At 41.4% G+C, this 5,887-nt stretch overlaps 1 pseudogene; it reads right to left on the reverse strand.

Moving 5' to 3' along the window:
* Positions 1–3,242: 3,242 nt before the first annotated feature.
* Positions 3,243–3,849, reverse strand: LOC112863919 (large ribosomal subunit protein uL6 pseudogene; annotated as a pseudogene).
* Between the last annotated feature and the right edge of the window lie 2,038 nt (positions 3,850–5,887).

The following is a 5,887-nucleotide window of genomic DNA, read 5'->3' on the forward strand; positions in this document are numbered from 1 at the left end:
ACACTTTTGATCTGACTGTGGGGGGAGGGGCGGGGTGGAGAATACATGTGATATATAAAATGAAACACGCTTTCCAAAAACAACAAGGCTGAGTCATAATAACTTACATTTGTGGCGCACTGTAGTTTGGAAAACTCTTTTCACACGCATTGTCTCGTTCAATTCGCACAACAGCCCTGGGAGGCAGACGGGACAAGGATTAACATCCCTGTTTAACCATGAGGTCACACGGCAAGTTGGGTGACAGAGTCCCAGCCCACACTCAGGTCTCTGGACCCCACACCCAGCCCTCCATCCTCTGTATTATGCTGTCTTCTCTCTTGTATTTCACACCATGACTTAGGCCCAACATTTGTAAAACTTTCCCATAGAAACATTCGTTATGGCAGAGGGGAATGAATATCCTAGAAACACAAAATTACTACCAGATTCTGTGTTTTATCTTTAAAAAAATTTTTTTTAATGTTTATTTATTTCTGAGAGAGAGAGAGAGAGAGCAGGGGAGGGGCAGAGAGAGAGAGAGGGAGACAGAGAATCTGAAGCAGGCTCCAGGCTCTGAGATGTCAGCATAGAGCCCAATGTAGGGCTTGAACCCACGGACCATGAGATCATGACCTGAGCTAAAGCTGGATGCCTAACTGACTGAGTCACCCAGGTGCCCCTCTATGTTTTATCTAAAAAGATTCACTCAAACTATGAATTTTAATTTAATAATTATGTCATATTATATTAGATACAGTTTATGTTCTTTAAATTTGTTTTAATGTTTATTTATTATTGAGAGACAGAGAGAGACAGAGCATGATCTGGGGAGGGGCACAGAGAGGGAGACACAGAATCTGAAGCAGGCTCCAGGCTCTGAGCTGTCAGCCAGAGCCTGACGTGTGGCTCGAACTCACAAACCACAAGATCATGACCTGAGCCAAAGTCAGATGCTTAACCAGCTGAGCCACCCAGGTGCCAGGTATAGTTTATATTCTTAATATAAAAGTAAGGTTTTATTGTAGCTTCTTTCAGATAAATACTTCAGGAATATAGCTTTGCTTAACCCCTGGTAACTGTGGAGGTTTGCGCCACTAGGTTCTAGATACTTCCAACCAGTTGGCAAGATGAGCGTGCAACAGACACATAACCACAGCAACCACCTGAAGAAATGCTTTATTTTAGCCCTTACCCCAGTAAGGATGTTATTTTTTAATTGGTATTTTTGGCTGGGTCTTCCTTTAAACCATCTGCCTCAAGCATTCCATCCTATGTTGACAATGGAAAGACACATGTTTGTAAGGTATGTTTAGCATCTGAGAGGCTGAAAGAATGAGCTTTTGGGCATTGCCAGATGCACTGAGTGCATGTGCAGAGCAGAAAACATGCTCTCTAGGCAGAAACACAAATTGGGGAGCAAGCCCAGCCACACAACTGGCTGTGGGACATTCAGTTGAAGGGGCTGAACACAAGATTTAGGTCCTTGGAGTGGTTGTAAGCTCTGTGTAGTACCTTACATAACCCTTTGGGCAACTCTTCCTAGGCAGAGTGTTGATTCCACCATCACCCAGGGAACACTCTCCTCTCCACTCCCTGCAAGAAGCCAAGGATCTCTAAATTGTCACTCTGACTCCAAAGGGCTCTGCTGACTCCAGCTAGCGTTGCCAACATTGGCTGATCATCCCAGACCCTTGCTAGTGGGCTGTTTGCTCCAGAGAGGCCTCCTGGTGCCAGCAATCTGCACAGGTGTTAGGGACAATTGCAGCGCGCTCATCAGAACAGATGACACATAGCCTCGAGTCAGACGTGGGGAGACTGCAGTGACAGCTGATTCCTTTGGTGTGTGTTTTAAGAAAATGGGAATATATTCCAAAGTGGTCTTGCGTTTGATTGGTTGCAACCATGGACTTGAGATTTACTGAAGGAAGGAAAGAGGGATGATCTCCATAGCTAGCACGTATGTAAGCTTCCTATGTGCCAAGCACTAATCTAAGCATCAAATGCATTAGCTCATTATCTTCTCACCACAGTCCTACAAGGTAAGTGCTATTATGGTCATCCCCTTTTCATGAGTAAAGACACTAAAACACAGAGAGGGTAAGCAACTTGCCCAAAGTAAATGATTAGTATGTAGCAGAACTGGAATTTCAACCCAGGGACTCCACACTTTGAACCATGCTATACCGCATCTCACGACCTACACAGTGTACCCAAGAATAATAGTAACAGAACCTTCTTTAGTCATATTTATATCAAGCACTGTGCTGAGGGCTTGACATGCTCTATGTCCCATAATCCTTAAAACATTCCTGGAGAGAAAGTCCTGTCGTTACTTCTATTTTCTAAATGAGGAATCTGAGGCTCAGAGATGCTAACTTGCCGGATATTCCATAGCTAGTAAATGACTCGAAAGCCCATCCTCTTAATCATTCTATTTTACTGCCTTCCATGTAAACTGCATAAACTTTAAATAGCACAAAACAAATGAAACAGTTTTGCAGAGAATCTCCTTTGTAGTCTGGACACTAAATAGATACAAATTGACTTCCAAGAAAATGTCATAGGATTTGAGATCTGGGAGGTAGGCAATACGAGGAAAAGCAAAGGACCCTGAGCTTGTGGTCAGAAGATCTAGGTTCAAATCCCATCTTTGGTGCTCACATTCCAGCCTCAGTTTCCTCATTTGTAAGATGGAGGTGATGGCAAAACCTACCTGTGGGAGGTAAATGATAAGGCATATGTGGTAGTTATTATTTAACATGTGCAAGGTGGGTTTTTTGTTTTTTATTGTTGTTGATGTTTTTGTTTTTGCATTGTAGTTCACTCTTGGTGTTGTACATTCTAAGGATTTTGACAAGTATATAATAGCATGTGTCTACCATTCTAGTATCATGAAGAAGTTTTAGTGTTCTAAAAATCCTCTGTGCTCCACCTATATATCCCTCCTTTGCCCTCCCAATCCCTAACAATCACTGATCTTTTTACTGTCTCCGTAGTTGTACCTTTTCCAGAATGTCCTGTAGTTGGAGTCATATAATATTTAGCCTTTTCAGATTGGCTTCTTTCACTTAACAATATACGCTTAAATTTCCTGTATGTCATTTCACTGCTTGATAGTTCATTTCTTTTCAGTGCTGAATAATATTCCATTGTCTGGATCATTATAGCTTATGTATTTATTTATATCTTCCCGAATCAATACAGCTTTTACTGCATCTTTAAAATATCACAAACAAGTCTGAAAAATCATCTGGCATCTTGCTGTTCCTGTAGCTGGACAACTTAGATCTTATTCATTAGCTTGCAGAACTGTTCCTTTTTCAGAAACATAGACACCATCTGACAATTTTCTGATATCCTTGTTTTCAACTGTTGTGGCTTGCTTACTCAAAGCAGCTGAGTTTGTTACAAGTTCGGTGTCATTTCCTTCAAGAACTAACTCATCTTTGTGGGCTTGAGATACCGAACAAGCAACACCTGGCCTCATCCGAACTCTGTGGATGTATTTTTTTTCACCCAAGAAATTGCAAATTTCAACAAGAGAACCATTCCCCTGAATAACAACATTGATGGGGAAGTGAGCACACACAGACTTCATCTGGTAATGGAATCCCAGTGTAACGCCCTTGATCATGTTCTGCACATGACTACAGATAGTGTGAACAGCAGCCAGCTCTCTCCTCTCCTATTTCCCCATCATTTGTCAATTCAGAGCCTCTTCTTTTTCTTTCCAAGGAGACTGAGCTCTACATTGATGTGATTGAATTCGCTTCACAGGGTTCCTCTAGGGCCCTTCACAATAACGGTGGGTCCCTTCAGAGTGATGTGGACATTTCCTGGAATGTCAACAGTCTGATTGCTGTTCATTCTTGCAGTAGATGTGACAAAGAGCTATAGTTTATTTATTAAGGTTTTTTTTTTTAATTTTTAGCCCAATTCCTCTAATTTTATAGATGAGAAAAGTGAATCCTAATGAAGTTAAGAAAACCGGCTCAAGTCCTACAGCTAGTTGGTGACACAGTCATGACTCAAAAGTGACTCTTCAACCTCTAATCCAGCACTTCTGCTACTTTAGTGGGCTGGTTTTCTGACATTTTCTAGAGTTTGTGTTTTAGGATCTCCTTTCATTATTTGCATCCATTTGCTAAACTACTGTTTCTCTCATAGTTGCGGAATTAGAGGTCAAAAAGAGTTTGGATAAAGCAAATGCGCATTCTCTACAAACGTCTAGTGGTTTAAGAGCTTCCACTTCCATCCTTATGTAGAAGTTTTAAAAGAGCAGCTGAAAAGTAGCAAAATTGACAGAGGGATTTTAATATTCTCTGTCTTCTGTTAATCTTTGGAGGACAGGCCACCAAATGATGATGTGAACTGGAAGACAGGGAAGACGTAGTAAGGAGTTTAAGGGTAGTCTTGTCTGTTGTAAGGGCAGATATGGTGTGGTGAAAAGAGGGAATAACTAAAAAAGAAATCCAGTAGGGATCAATAGAAAGTCCTACACTTAGATTCAAAAAATCAACTGTACCAGATGCAGGGTATAGTAGAATATTTCACAAAAAGAGGGCCTTGGGATTTTAGTTGTGTAGTATAAGCTTAACAGGAAACAGTATTGCTATGGGGATGCCTAAAAAGCCTATTGTATTCTTAGAGTGCATTAATAGGGTTGCTTTCTAGTCCTGACTTTATCACAGACTGACTCGGGTCTTTTAAACGTTGCAGAGTGAGGGTTATTGTAGTCCCTTTATATTCTGCATTTAAGTAGAGATGTACAAGAAAGCCCATTTGTGGATGTCATACCTAAACCATCTATTGACAAGATGAATCATAACCAGAGGCTGCTGACTAGGCTGTGGGTAGTGGAAAATAACCCACTTTTGTGGGGGCCTTCCAAGTATCAGGCATGGGGCTAGGGCATTATTTACATGGTCTCAGTACATCTTCAACACCAACCTTGAAATATAGGTGTTATTAACCTCATCTACATATTTTTAGAGGAAGAAGCTTGTCCAAGATTACTCCCCTTGAAGGTGACGGGGCTGACTCCTAATACCATGTTCTTCCCACTACCATCAAAGTGAAAGATCTTAAAAACCATATCATAAGAGGACAGCTGAAGAAACCAGGCACACACAGCTATCCAAATATATCTGAAATATATCAAGTGGAATGGGGAGCTAAATTTATTCCTCTTTGGTCCCAGAGAAAATTAGAACCAGAAGATAAGTGTTACAGGGAAGCACATAGGAAGTTAATGTCAGGAAGAAATTTCTATCAGAGGATGGTTCAGTAAATGATCCAGCTGCCTTAACTTTTCACCAGTACCTCCTCACTGGTGGAGCATTTAAGGAGAAGCAGACTGGCCAATTGTGAGGGGTGTTATTCATTTACTCAACCAATATTTAATAAGTAGCTGTGATGTGCTATCACTGTTTTAGACCTTAAAGATTCAACAATGAACAAAACAGACCAAAAAATATATACAGTTTTGCCTTAATGGGGTTTACATTGCAACAGAATATAGTGGTAATTGCACCATTCTCTGGTATATTCGACTAGCGGACCCCCAAGATACCAGTCATAGATGGCCATCTGTGCCTGCCAGTGTCTACTTGTACCAGCTTGTACCACTGCTGGGTATGCTGTCTCAACCTCTAATTCCCAAATCCTGTGAATCTTTTCCAAGGGCAGTCTTTGGTCACTGGAGCCTATTCTACCTGTATGCTAGAAGTGATGGAGGAATTGACACTGTCCCAGCAGCTGTCACCAAATGAAGGATAGGCTAAATACCCTGATCTTGTTGTCTTTCAGTTGGAATAACTCTGAGACCCAGGATCTATCCTGTTTCTCTCAGTTTCTCAGCAGGAGGACACTCCAGTTGTCCACAGTGGAGCCTTGCTTGATTGGT

Source organism: Puma concolor, chromosome C1 (assembly GCF_028749965.1).
Source record: "Puma concolor isolate L17-30 chromosome C1, mPumCon1.1.hap2, whole genome shotgun sequence".
NCBI classification, from domain to species: Eukaryota; Metazoa; Chordata; class Mammalia; order Carnivora; family Felidae; genus Puma; species Puma concolor.